Raw genomic sequence first — 14,291 nt, forward strand, 5'->3', positions numbered from 1 at the left:
TTCTCACAGAAGCAAAAACTACTTACTGTAATAGGAGACAGCATTACATAGGGCCACACCTTGCTTTACATACTGATTTCATTTAATACAAAAAGGAATTCAGACTACCTTTTGTTTAACTCCACCATATGTACATATTATCTTTTCTTATATACATATATATGTATTTTTTCATTTATTTTTTAAATTCAACTTACTTAAACTAGAGCCCAATTCACCCATTTCTCCCAGTCCTCATCCCTCACCTCTGACAGCCACCCATCTATTTTTTTATCTATAAGCTGCTTATATACACACACATATATATATTATTTAATATATTATATATTTAATTATACATAATTAGATAATGTTACCTATATCATTATTTTACTTTGCATGATGCCCACAGGGTCCATCCATATTGTCCTAAATGGCAAAATTTCATTCTTTATTATGGTTAAATAATGTTTTATTTTGTGTTTGGGTGTGTGTATGTATATATACACACCCATATCACTATTTTTTTCTTTCATTGATGAATGCTTAGGTTATTTCCGTATCTTAGGTATTGTAAAAAAAAAGAGCTGCATTGATAAAGGGGGTACATATATCTCTTCAAACTAATGTTTCCATTTTCTTTGGATTAATACCCAGAAGTGGAACTGCTGGATTATATTGTAGTTTTATTTTTTAAGTTTTTGCGCTTCCTCCATACTTCCTTCCATATTTGCTGCTCCAGTTTATAATTCCACCAACAGGGCTCAACAGTTCCCTTTTCTCTACATTCTTGCCAGCACTTGTTATTTCCAGTCTTCTTGATAATAACCATTCTAACAGGTGTGAAGTGATATCTCATTGCAGTTTTTGATTTGCATTTTGCTGATGATTAATGATGTGGAGTATCGTTTCATGTACCTGTTGGCTAGCTGTATGTCTGCTTTAGAATCTTCTGCTTACTTGGTAATCACCTGGTTTCCTACAGAAGCATTGTGTGAGTCTTTATATATTTTGGGTATTAGTCACTTATCAGATACATAATTTACAAATCTTGTCTTCCATTTAGTAGGTTGCCTTTTCATTCTGTTGACGTTTTTTGTTTTGTGGTCTCTGTTGAGGGTTTCTTTGTTTGGTTTCTTTTTTGCTGTGCAGAAACTTTTTAGTTATTATATATAGTCCCATTTGTTTATTTACTTTTGTTGCTTTTGTATTATGTATATCAGATTTAAAAAATCATAGCCACGGGACTCCTGGGTGGCTCAGCGGTTGAGTGTCTGCCTTTGTGCTCAGGGCATGATCCCAGGGTCCTGGGATCGAGTCCCATATCGGGCTCCTGCATGGAGCCTGCTTCTCCCTCTGCCTGTGTCTCTGCCTCTCTCTGTGTGTCTCTCATGAATGGATAAATAAAATATTTTAAAAAGTCATCACCAAGATCTATGTCAAACAACTTGTTACCTATGTTTTCTTCTAGGAATTCTGGGATTTCAGGTCTTACATTCAAGTCTGTACCCTATTTTGACTTAATTTTTGCGTATGGTAAAAGATAGTGGTCCAGTTTCAGTCTTCTGCAATAGGCTGTCCAGTTTTCTCAGCAGCATTTATTAAAGAGGCTGTCTTTTCCCCCACTGAATATATATATTATTATGTCATAATATATATATTCTTTATATATATATATATAAGAATATATATTCTTTATATATTATATATATATATTCTTTATATATATATATTCTTTATATATATATATTCTTTATATATTATATATATATATATATATATGGCAAATAAGCAAAAAATGAAAAAAAAATATATAATGACAAATATAGGGCACCCAGGTGGCTCAATGACTATGTGCCTGCCTTTGGCCCAGGTTGTGATCCTGGAGTCCCGGGATGGAGTCCCATATAGGGCTCCCTGCATGGAGCCTGCTTCTCTCTCTGCCTATGTCTCTGCCTCTCTGTGTCTCTCTTGAATGAATACATCTTTAAAAAAATAAAATTGCTTTCTATTTAGTATTTTAGGAAATTGACATTTTCAAAAATAATATTTCTGATACCTAAAGCATCCATTTATTAAAAAGCTAATATTTTTATTTACTTTTTTCATAGATGCTAATCTAAAATTTTATGGCCATTTTTTGCCTTATTAAATACCTTGTAAGAGTAACATTTGATACTTTCCCAACTAACTGGGCTGATAATTATGTCCAGTAGTTTTTGTAGTAATTCTATACGGTATCGATCCAAGCAAGGGCTGTTGAGGTTCGGTTTGCTTCTAAAGTAATTAAAATGAGTAGATTGTAATTCTGAAGCCCATTATACACCTTTTTCCCCCATCATAAAGTATCATTTCACAAAAGGTCACCTACTAACCAGTGTTTCTCATCAAGTGTTCACTATCATTTTGTAAGAAATCAAGGTTTCCAAGAGATTTAGGTAGAAAAGTTTTTTGAATGAATACACTCAACTCTACATGAATTGCCAATTATGTGATTATTATTTGAGGGTTGGTATATGCTTCTTCTGCAAAGCTCATGGGCTTTATGACAACTTTTTTCTTCATTCTTCCAAAGGCATTCTTATTTATTTCCTGTGAGGCTGGAACCTGCATCTGGATATAATTAAGATTGTGGAAATGGGTTGCTGCCATAACTTTAGAAAATTATGAGTATCTTTTTAGTTATGTTGATTCAAAACTGGGGAGCTGTAGAAATGAAAGGCAGAATTAATAAAAGAATCAACCTTAAGAAGCTGAAGTGTTCTTAAGGCTATTCTTGACAGAAACCAAGGATAATCTCTTCCTTAAAAGCAAAAATATGAGTATTCACCCCCATGTACTTGATTTCTTGTAACTTGCCTCATGTTAAGAACATTTGCATAATATTTTATACATTGGCTAAATGATTCTTATTGTACTCCAGCAAATGTTGAGTTGAATGCTATGTGAATAGTAAAGTAATTTTGAAAGTTCATCTACTTATCTAGTAAAGGAAAAGTTCTGGGCTACTTTGTAGGATTTAAAAATTTTTCGATCATTACTAAGTATTAAATTATACTTTAAATTAAATCCCTTTGTCTATTTTTGAGGTAAATAATCAATTTGCTTTTACTGGCTGATTTTTAAGTAAATATTAATGAGCCATAACAAAAAAGAAATCTATATAGAATTATAAAAGCTTTTAGAGGTAGACATCCCTTTGAGAGAAAATTCCTTTTTTTTTTCTTTTAAAAAAGGAAGGTGGTTTTGAATTCTCAGCAAGGAGTCACTATCTCAATTAAAAATGGTTCTGAAAAAAAAATGGTTCTGAACAGGGACTTAAAAGCTACTAGTTCATTTCATTTATGTTTTGGCCATTAGAAGCATCTAATAAACTAAAGTAATGGCAAACTAGTTTGAATTGTTTAGTAATATTAAAGAGTAAGAGAAAAATTGTTTCTCAGATAGGGTGTTCACTTGTTTACATTACATGTAATTGAATCTCTGATTACCAGTTTTGTAGTCAAAGAGTCAAAGGCCCAGCCTGGCCTTGGAGCTAGTATACCTGATTGATCAGATAGATGGTGCTTTACTCCTGCAGTGGGAGAGGAAGATTGTATTCATGAAAGTCCTCAGAGTAAAAACATTCATTAATATTTTCAGTATGGACTGGATTTTACCTGTGTGAGGAGAGTAAAGATAACTTCTGTTTTTATTTACCTAATGTGACTCACTGTTTAAAACAGAGCAAGAACCGCCTTCTTAGCGTAGTGGGCAGCGCGTCAGTCTCATAAAACAGAGCAAGATGGCCAGATTGGAGCAAAGAGAGCTTTTTAGTAATTGTTCTTTATGAATGTTCACTGCTTCAGGGAGATACCCATGTGCTTATGTTTGCAGTTCTCTTTACTATGAAAGCATAATAATCAGCACTCTAAAAATATCAATTGTAGGGGCACCTGGGTGGCTCAGTGTTTGAGCGTCTGCCTTTGGCTCAGGTTGTGATCCCCTGAGTCCTGGGATCAAGTCCCACGTCATGTTCCCTGCATGGAGCCTGCTTCTCCCTCTGCCTATGTCTCTACCTCTCTCTGTCTCTGTGAATAAATAAATAAAATCTTAAAAAATAAATATAAATTGTTACTCTCATAGATACTAAAAACCATGTTATTAAAGATGTTTATGACCCTACATTTTGGAGATGAGAGGTTCAAGCCCTCTTGCTGTTTGTCCATCCTGTCACCCAGGGCTGCTAGTGCACAGTAGTGTCATTTGTTTCCCGCAGGAACACAGGGGGTGATTCATCTTGTCTGTCTGAATAATATCACCTAAGATACTTTGTTGTTTTTTGTTTTTATTTTTTTAGAGAACATGAGCAGGGTGAGGGGGCAGGAGCATAAGGAGACAAAGAATCTTTTTTTCTTTTTTAAAAAGAAATACTTTTAATACTTTTTTAAAAAATAAATACTTTTTAAAAAAGTATTTATTTATTAATGAGACACACAGAGAGAGACAGGCAGAGACACAGTGCGAGGGAGAAGCAGGCTCCTTGGGGGGAGCCTGATGCGGGACTCGAATCCGGGACTCCGGGATCACACCCTGAGCTGAAGTCAGATGAACCACTGAACCACCCAGGCATCCCAGAGAGAAATAATCTTAAGCAGCCTCCTCGCCCAGCACAGAGCCTGATGCAGGGCTTGATCTCACAACACTGAGATCATCACCTGAGCCAAAATCAAGATTTAGATGCTTTATTGATTGAGCCACCCAGGCACCTATAAACCCTAAGAGAGTTATTAAAATGAGCTATCTTTTATAAAATTACTGAACTCTACCAAACTATCTAAAATTTTATTCCTATGTTTTGGAAAAAAGGTAATTCCAGTTTTTAGATGTAAGCAGAAAGTGAAACCAACCTGAATGACATTATTCTGAGTATTTTATGGTATTAGATATCTAATAATGTCCCATTTCATTATTAAGATTTGCAAACATCAGTAGGTGAATCTTTTAATCTTGAAGACAGTTTAATTCTCCCTAGTGGAAGTATACATTTCTGGAAAGTGTTAGAGACAGAAGGCAGCATGTAGTAGAATATGAGAGACTAGTGAAACAGGGACTGTAATAGCATATCTTCTGTTGAGAGAGAACCAAGGACACACTGGGGAGCTGAGGAGGAAGACAGAGCTCAGGGTTTTAAGAGAACCAAAGGAAAGGAGAATCTCCATGTTCATATTCAAAACCAAAGTTTATGATTAGGAGCCACATAGGCTGGGAAAAAATAGTATCACTGGTTGTTTCTTTTATAAACTCAAGTACAAATTTTGGCGCCTGGGGACTGTGTGTAGACACCTGAGTCATGTGCAGTGAAGTCAACTCAGTTCCTCCTATTACTCAGCTTGCCTTCTTTAAAAAAATTGAGTGTGTCTTGAGGGTGTCTAGTGCTATTTCTTGTTTTAATTTTTGACTTGGCATTTTTTTTTTCAGAGAAGGGCTTTTTAAAAATGCTTTCTGGCTTTTTTTCTTATAGTTTCAAACCTGATTTACACAGAGAATAAGCTAGCAGTGACTCCAATGTTCTTCACTTAGCAATATATTGCTACCAACATCACAGATAAAAAGATGTGTTCCCTGTATCGAAATTGCTCTGTAATCAGAATCTGATAGAGAAGGTAAACTTTTTCAGAGAAAGAGCTTATATATTTTGTACTAAATAAAGATAAAATGTGCTTAACTTTTTTGCCTTGATCATATTTACCACTGAGACTTTTATGTTTATTTGATACCTGGGGAAACGTGACTTCAACTTCAATTCAAGATGTGTTGTGAATTTATACTGAAATAAGTTCCCTTTAAAAATATCTAAATAACAGAATAGGAAAAGAATAGTCAAATATCAAAATGTCTATGGATCATAACACTTCTTCTTTGAGGAGCTGGGTTAGTAATAAGAACTTAGAAATGTTTGGTTCTTTACAGTTTATAATAAACTTTGTAAAGGAGTAGTAACAAGATAGCGATAATGATAGCAATATACTCATTTCTCAGATCTGCTGAAAAAGGCCAAATGCTCCTAAACGCCAATTAGCAGAGGCTCTTTTGAATTCAGCGAGTATGCTAGAATTCCGTTAGTCTTTTGTCCAGAACTGAACAGTGGAGGTTTCTCTCATGAACAGCTTCAGATCATGTATTACGAGACTGCAAACTGCCGTGAGAAATGGTGGTTGTAATACCACATCTGGAACTAGAAATACGTCTTATGTCTTGTACAGGTGTGCCGTACCAAGTATTTTTTTTCAACATACATGTTCTCTATTTGATGTGATTATTTTGTTCTCTATTTCCTCTGAAAACTTGTGTATAGACACATACATACATACAAACGGATATTGTACAAAAACATGTTCTCATTGCATTTGAGCATATAGTTAACTAGCGGGAGGGGACTTCTTAAATGAATGGGCATAATTTATTGACCTTCCCATTAAAGAGAAGTCTGATGGTGTTAATATTGAACATTTTCTTTCCAAACGAGACTTACATTTTGAATGATATCATAAGACCTACAAACACTTTGGATACATGCTGTAAAGAACTAGGATATATTTGTATTCCAGGGGCTGAGCTGGGGACAGCATGCTAGTTCCTAAGGATTTTTGTGAAAGCCTTTTCATTTTCCCTTGGTTGACTCAATTCTGGGGACAGTGTGGGACAGATACTTGAACTAGATTGCCTTTGGAGAGTCCCCATCACTAAAATAGTCTTTACTGCCTTAACTTGTAAATAAACTTGTCCATTCCAAAGGCAAAGAGGCAAAAGTAAAAGTATAGACATTTTTCCTACACGTGATTGTAATGAGGTTGATTGCTAATAAGGGGAATTTGTGAAGATTTTTTCTTTTAAATGGAATAGTTTAAAAAATTAAAAAAATAAATAAATGGAATAGTGTTTTTATTGTACCTGGGGATGAATGTCCTTTGAATACATTTCAGATGTGTTTTGCATATGCTCAAGACTAATATGTTCACTTTCCTTTAGTAGAAGAGTATTTTTCTTCTTCAGTTGACCTAGCAATTCATATTAATTGATATCTCAATTTATTGATCAATCACAATTTATCTAAAACCCCCTGTGGACCAGGTTTGCAATACAGAGTGATACCATCCAAGGATAAGAATTCACTTGAATGAGGCTAGGTTTCCTATCACCTAGTGATGCAATGAGAAGCAGGGAAAAAGTGTTTGCTAACATTACATCTTTCCCTTAGTGTGACAATGACAGAATGTTAAGTAGTCTACTTTGGTCCACATGTGTGATTCACGTTCAAAATATTTGCTTGGTCCCAAATTCATGGACAGATACATTTCATGTGATTAAATGTTTAAAAGAGTCTCTTTTACCCTTGCATTTTATTTGTCTGATCTATATTTTTTTTCTGTGCGATAAGCTGATAAATATTCTCGCCAGGTTTTTTATTATTATTAATTCTTTTTGCTCTTCTTTTGTGGCTTTTGACTGACATCTATTCACTTCAAGGGTGATTTTCCTGTTGGCAAGAGGCAGAAGAGACATACCAAGCATCCCCTTCAGGAACAAGCAATTTAAGTACTATAATGAGATGGGTCTTTTCAGAGTCTATAATTGGTGACAAGGTATGGCAGCTTCATATCAGACAAAGATGTACAACACAGAGCTTATTAATGAGGATGGAGCGTCATACTCAAGAAAGCTTCCTGTGACTATGAGACAGGAGAATATAACAGATAGTGTAGGTTGTTAGTAAGTCCAATATCTCCAATTTGCATCATAAAACCTTTATGTAAGCCAATTCAAGCTAATCCAGAATGGGATATTTTTCCCCTTTAGAATTCACTAGGGTAGCCAGCAATCCATCACTTTGGATCCCAGCCCTCACAGACAACAGCAATAATCATCTAAACTTGCAGATATGCTCAATTTAATTGGGTTAGTTTAGTAACCTTCCTTGTATTAGAGCCAACTTGCAAAGAGATATAATATTTTCACAGTTATGAAGACATAGCAGCTGGCCATAGTAAGATTTGATTGTGGATCAAGAAATCAGATTTTCATCAAGTTAAGAACTCTTCATGGAAATATATATGGAATAAATAATAAAGTAAAATGATTAACAAGGAGACCTACAAAGATATTGGCAAGGCATACAAAAACTGCCTTGCTGATAATGCTGAAATCTGTTACTCAGCTTACTCTGATAGCTTGTTACTGATATTTTGGGGGAAGAGCATTAATTTTAAATAAAACCAAAAGATTAAAAAGTAGATATTGAAATCATATATTGAGAAGCAAGACATTCAAATTATTTTGTAAATACTAAATTATTTAGCTTTTTAGTGTTCTTTTTTTAAAACATTCTTAAGCACTTAAAAAGTAAATATGTTGTATACAGTCAAATACAATTGCAAGGGAAGTGAAAAAGAGAGCCCAGGTGTTGGGTTTCTGGTGCATCATCCTGAGGAATAACTTTTTTTGTGTGTGTGAACAATAGAAAAGTTGTTAGAAAATAAATACCTCTTCTTAAAAGTAACACTGGGACCCATTTTGATGAGGTAAGTGACCAAGATGCTGAAGAATAAACCACCATACGATCCCCTTACCATCTGCAGCGTATTAACAGATTTCTGCAATGAGCTGTTTATAGTGTAATTACAAAGAAAAACAAGGGTAAAATAAAACAGAATGAAAGATAAAGGATTGTTCAACTTCAAATGTCCCTTTCTTGGAAAGCACTTACAGAGAAAGCTGCCTTCATTTCTGCATGCACTGCTTTGAGGGGGATCTTTCTGTTTATAATTACGGACCCTTTATTCTATGAAGTTGTAGGGTTCTCCCTCAGATTGTCACTCTATAGTAATGTTTCTAGGGAGTTCATGAATTTTCCAAGTAATTGGAATATTTCTTGAAGTCAAATTTGGCCGCCTTTGATTATAAGCTAGAAACCATAGCTCAGTAAAACTTGTAGAATCATTTAAAATTACAATTGTGTATTGATGAAAATGTTTAGGACTGCATTTTGAACTAGCAGTGATTGCATGGTTATTATTACTAATGCATTACATATGACAAGTTCTGCGAAGCCAGAAGCATTTCCTTCTGGGCCTCAGGACTAGGGAAGAAGAATCCCAGGAGTCAGAAACTAGCTTCTCCTATTTAGTCAGGGGTAGGTCCAGGCTTATAAAATAGAATTTCAGGTTCTATGGAATATGGAAAGGCCTTCCTTATTTCATTCCCTTCATCTGAACTTTGTTCTTACCCTCAGCACTGTATGATTTGGTTCTAACCAAAATCCTGATCAAAAAATTAGAATAAGTTTATTCTCTGCCTCATTCAGCATTTATAATGTGAGGAAGTAAAAGAGAGGGGAAAGGGCTTCATTTGATTCCTTAAGACCATCCTGTATATTAGGTGATACATTTAAAATAAGTGTTACAGGATGTAATATGACATCGAAATTTGATTTAATGAGTCTGCTTGCGTATTAAATTTATATTTCATCTGCCTATTATATTTGTTTCCTGCTTCCTTTTCTGAGTAGATGAATAAATAACCGAGTTTTAAAGACTCAAATTTAAATCTGTAGATCCCCTTTTATTAGTACATTCTTCCAAGAAACAATTTTGTGGACAAACACAGATGGAGCAGCAAAGTGTGTTGACATGGGTATGGGCTTTGATATTAGAGGGTCCTGAGGTCAAACACAGGTAGGCACACGGCTCAGTTTCTTTTTAGTATTAGGATCGTAGACAGCTCTGCTGGTTTGAGCTTCCCCTTTCTCATTTATGAGCAAAAGCAATAACACTCAATTTGTAGTAGTTTAGTGTTTAGAAATAATACATGGAAAGTGTCTACCTTGGGAACTAGTGTGTAAATGAACAGTGGATATTCTTGCTGTTATCATTCCTACTGTTACTATGTGGGGGCCAGGACTCAGGGGAAGGGACACTGTCTGGGTGAGGACTGGTGTAGGAATCATGTGATAGATGATCTTTCTCAAATACCTTGCTCTTGTGGCAGACTATGTGCCTTTTCCCCAAGTGATTCATTCGCATCTTGCCTGGCCACCTGCGTGTAACCTTGCCACTCTTTCATTAAGTGTTCAGTCATAAAAATAAGATGACAGTTTGCAGCTTCCAAGCTTGGTGACTCAGCCCTCAGCACTGCTTGTTAAGTCACCTACTTTTCCCTCACTTGATGCAGCAGAACCTTGGGAATAAGGATGTTAGAGGACATAAACTATTCATTTTTTTCTTCTCTTGAAACTTAGAGAATATTTCTCAACATATCTCAGGTAAAATAATGTTTTGTTTACAAAAAATGAAAAGGGAATTTGACGAGTATCCATCAATTATTAATACCAAAATTCAAGTATACTTTCTGTCTAGTAAATAAGCATATGTCTACTGCTCCAGGACTACTGTAGATGTAGGTTTTAGAACAGGGATGACAACGTTAAAACTATTTCAGCAATGAAACATAATAAAACTATGAGGACTTTGAATTTAAGATCTTTTTAAAGAGACTAATATAAAAAGAAAGAAAGGGCTAGGAAGATAACCACAAATGCCAGCAATGATTGTTTTCAATTAGATGAAAATCTCTTATAAAATATATCCTTTAAAATGAATGAAGACATATTTATCCCATTAATTTTTCTGACAGATGTCATTTTTCCAGGGCAAATGTTTGAATATCGTAGGTACTTTTAGAAAGTAACAGCTGGTAATAATCTCTGAAGTTTGAAACTGATAACCACAGTCCATCAGGTGTTGAGTTGACCTAGAACTTCTTTCATAATCGTTGGCGATTTGTATTCTTCTTGCCCCTCTAAGTGAACTTTTTTGCAGAGAGCCAAAGAACATGCTATTGCTGGCTGAACATAATTTGAAATTGAGGTTTTAAAAATCTACCTATCTACAAAGCTTTCCTGCTTGCTCAACTTTCAAGTGAAAAAAGAAACCTTTTAAATCCTTATCAAACATTTAAATCTTAACTCATCCCACCTTCCTCCTCCTCCTCTTCTTCATTCTTCATCTTCTTTGTTGTCGTTGTCTTCCTTTTAAAAGCTTTATTTATTCATTTGAGAGAAAGAGGGAGAGCACAGGCAGGGGGGAGAGGCAGAGGGAGAAGCAGACTTCCCGCTGAGCTGGGAGTCTAACTTGGGGCTGGACCTGGGGTCAATCTTGGGACCTGGAGAGGATGATCTGAGCTGAAGGTAGATGTTTAACCATTTGAACCACCCAGGGATCCCCATTTTTTTCTTCTTTCAGGCAACTTATTTTCTCTAAGCTTTACATCTGCACTCAGGAAAAAGTGTTTTGGCTCCCTGACCTTCCTGTGTGGATAACTTACTTTAATAACTTTTAGTCTTTTGTTTCCAGAAATCTGAAGAATGCCCCTGCTTATCTATGAGAATATTTTTAAAAAGTATAATAAATTGCTCACTTTGCCTCCCAGTTACTCCTTCTTCAAGTTCATGTTGTCTTCTCCCTGGGCATTTTCTCTCATGAGTAATAAGTAATGTAGAAAATGATGTGTCTCCTTCTCATTCTCTAAGAGGGTTTAAACATTGCTTGACCCCAAAGGAGGTGGCAGGTAGACTCCTAGAAAGAGAGAAGCTGACAGCTCTTTGGTGCCAATAGCAAGCAAATGTGTTGTCTTGATTTGTAAAGGGTTTTAATGTCATCAATAGTAATTCAGCAAAGAGAGAGTTGTAAAATGCAGCTCAAAATGTAGCAAATTGCATCATTGTTAGTGCTTTAGAATTTTAAAATATCTGCAGCAGATGGTAGAGTGCTAGGAGCAATGTCTTGCTTTAGTGTCTAGGAAAAGTTTATGTCATCATAAACCCTAGCGTGATTGTGGCTTCTTTGGCCTGCTGGAAGAAGTTGTTATTTATTTTCCTTCAAATAATAATTTACTTTTAAAAATATTTAGCAGAGTATCGAGAAATCAGGATTTCTCAGAGAAGTGGTTCACTTTCCAAAGATATAAACGAATATTATATAGTATCCTTAGAAATGAGGGCATGTTTTGAAACAACTAAATAGAGGTTGGAATAAAGGTTAGGCAGAAAAGTTTTCTGCTGTATGTTGTACAGTCTGCTTTTAAACGTCCTAAATAAGGAAGTTCTTGCTACAAAAAAAAAAAAAATGAGGAAAAGTTCCAGCAATATACAAACCCAGTAAGGTACAAACTCAGCAAATTTTAGTTCTAGAAGCTTCTTTGAATATTTGAGCTACCCTTATTCCATTATTTACAAATGGTGGAATTGAAACCCTCATGATTTTCCCAAGAACATACACTTGGAATAAGACCACCAGGGATCTCTTCTTTCCTCAACTTAGATTTTTGTTTTGCACTTTTTCTAATGCATTCAAATGTAAAAAAAATAAGGCAATTGATATTTGTGGCAAGCACAAAAACTTCTTACTTCTTAAATTGAAATTAGTAATTATTTATGCAATAATTCTAGCTTTCAATCTCCCAGAACCTTGAAGAAACTAAGAAATGTGTTGTCTTATTTTTGAGAATCATGCAAAAACCGAAATGAAGAATAGGAAAAATGACATTCAATTTTTTTTAGAAGGAGTAAATATGACAAAAAATGCACAACACTTCAAAATAGGAAACATTTTACTGGGAAATATGATATATAAATGGTTTTGGGTTATAAATGGTGGTGGCTACTAGGATAGGCTTTAAAGCCAATCTATCTGAGATGGAATCTCAGCTCTGCTGCTTAGAACTGTATGATTTAAGCATGTTTACTTTTTTAAAAAATTTTATTTTAATTCCAGTTAACATACAGTGCAATCATAGTTTCAGGTATACAGTATAGTGATTCAGCACTGCCATACAACACCCGATGCTCATGATGACAAGTGCCATCCTTAATCCCCATCACCTGTTTCACCCATCACCCCCTACCTCCTCCTGTCTAGGAACCATCAGTTTGTTCTCCATAGTTAAGAACCTCTTTCTTGGTTTGTCTCCGCTCTCTCTTTTTTCCTCTGTTAAGCATGTTTCATAATCTGTGCCGTGGTTTTCTCATCTGTAAAATGGAGCTACCATTCCAAAATGTTACAAACATTAAATGGGTTAATAATGTAAAACACTTTAAAAACTCTCTGGCAAACAGTAAGCTTATAACAATCCCAACTGCTCTTTTTATTATATATGAAACTTGATGCATTATAGAGTGAACTTTTTTTTAGGAAGATGTCAGGACAGTGGCTGAGAGGAGCAGAAATACATAGGTGATACTGAGGAAAGCCACCTACTGCCAAAGAATTAGGAGAAAAACAGGTTCCAAATCAGTTTTTCTAGAGAGGTGCTTGCAAAATCATTTACTTGATCTGTTGTTATGTGGAAATTGTCCCAGAAGAGACAGAATTAACTGTCTTTAGTTTCCCTCTTAATTTGTGCTTCACTTCCCTTCAGCCTTCTGTACTTAGTTTCATTCTCTTTATGTGGATAGATACATATATTTTTTCCCTTAAAATTATGCTGGGGAGACTGTTAATCCAGTTGAGCTTACTAAGAAAAGATGCTCAGAGAAGAAATAAGGACGTTCACCCTATTGGCTTTTCTATCTTGTGTCAGTCTCTCTTGAAAATGCTCAGGGGAGAAAAGTTAATCTTGTGGGAGACGAAGGAGGATTTTTATTCTGCCCTGTAGCATCACAAAAGTCTAAGATAGTCGACTTCACTTGTTTCTCATAGTTCAGCTTGACTCCTGGGACCAGGGGACCAGGTTAGCATTTTCACTAATTGTTGTACCATGCTCCCAGCCCCCACCGCTCTCTCTCTTCTTGAAGGCCAGACACCCTCTGTGGCCCTGCTGCTCTTAGAAAGCTAAGGGAGAAAGTAAACAACAAAACAGTCAAAAGGAAGGCAGAGCATGTTGTTAGACATGCTAAGGGAGTATTTCCAGCAATTTTTTATTCTGATAAATACCCTCAACAACCTCAGTACTTGTTGCCTTAGTCACCAGTCTGTGGAGATTGTTTTCTTTTGATAGAACATTTTGATCTTTGTCCTACACTCTCTTTAGTTAAATGTAAAGTTAGTTGTCAGGAGCCAGCATTCCTTAGTCCTAACTCACTACCTGCTACTTTATGATCAAGGACAAAGGCACTGATGCTGCTGGCTGATGTCCCTACCATGTTCCTGTCACCACTGAGGTTCACCTTTCTGACTGTCACTCTTGAAAAACAATAGATCATTTTTGAGGGTCATCTTTCACAGATTCAGTTCTCAGTGTATATGGGGAAAAAAAGCCCATCTTTCTCCATGATCTTT

At 35.5% G+C, this 14,291-nt stretch overlaps 1 protein-coding gene across 11 annotated transcripts in view; it reads left to right on the forward strand.

Moving 5' to 3' along the window:
- The window catches only part of LOC144293967 (uncharacterized), a 1,010,193-nt gene that overhangs the window by 597,921 nt on the left and 397,981 nt on the right, over positions 1-14,291 (forward strand). The window contains exon 19 of one of the 11 annotated variants that reach the window (XM_077865474.1): positions 5,483-5,676. The exons of the other annotated variants lie outside the window; for them this stretch is intronic. The gene's annotated coding sequence lies outside the window, so the exon portion shown is untranslated. Of the gene's footprint in view, positions 1-5,482; positions 5,677-14,291 lie in introns of those variants that run through there. 11 annotated transcript variants of the gene reach the window in all.

Source organism: Canis aureus, chromosome 2 (genome assembly GCF_053574225.1).
Source record: "Canis aureus isolate CA01 chromosome 2, VMU_Caureus_v.1.0, whole genome shotgun sequence".
NCBI classification, from domain to species: domain Eukaryota; kingdom Metazoa; phylum Chordata; class Mammalia; order Carnivora; family Canidae; genus Canis; species Canis aureus.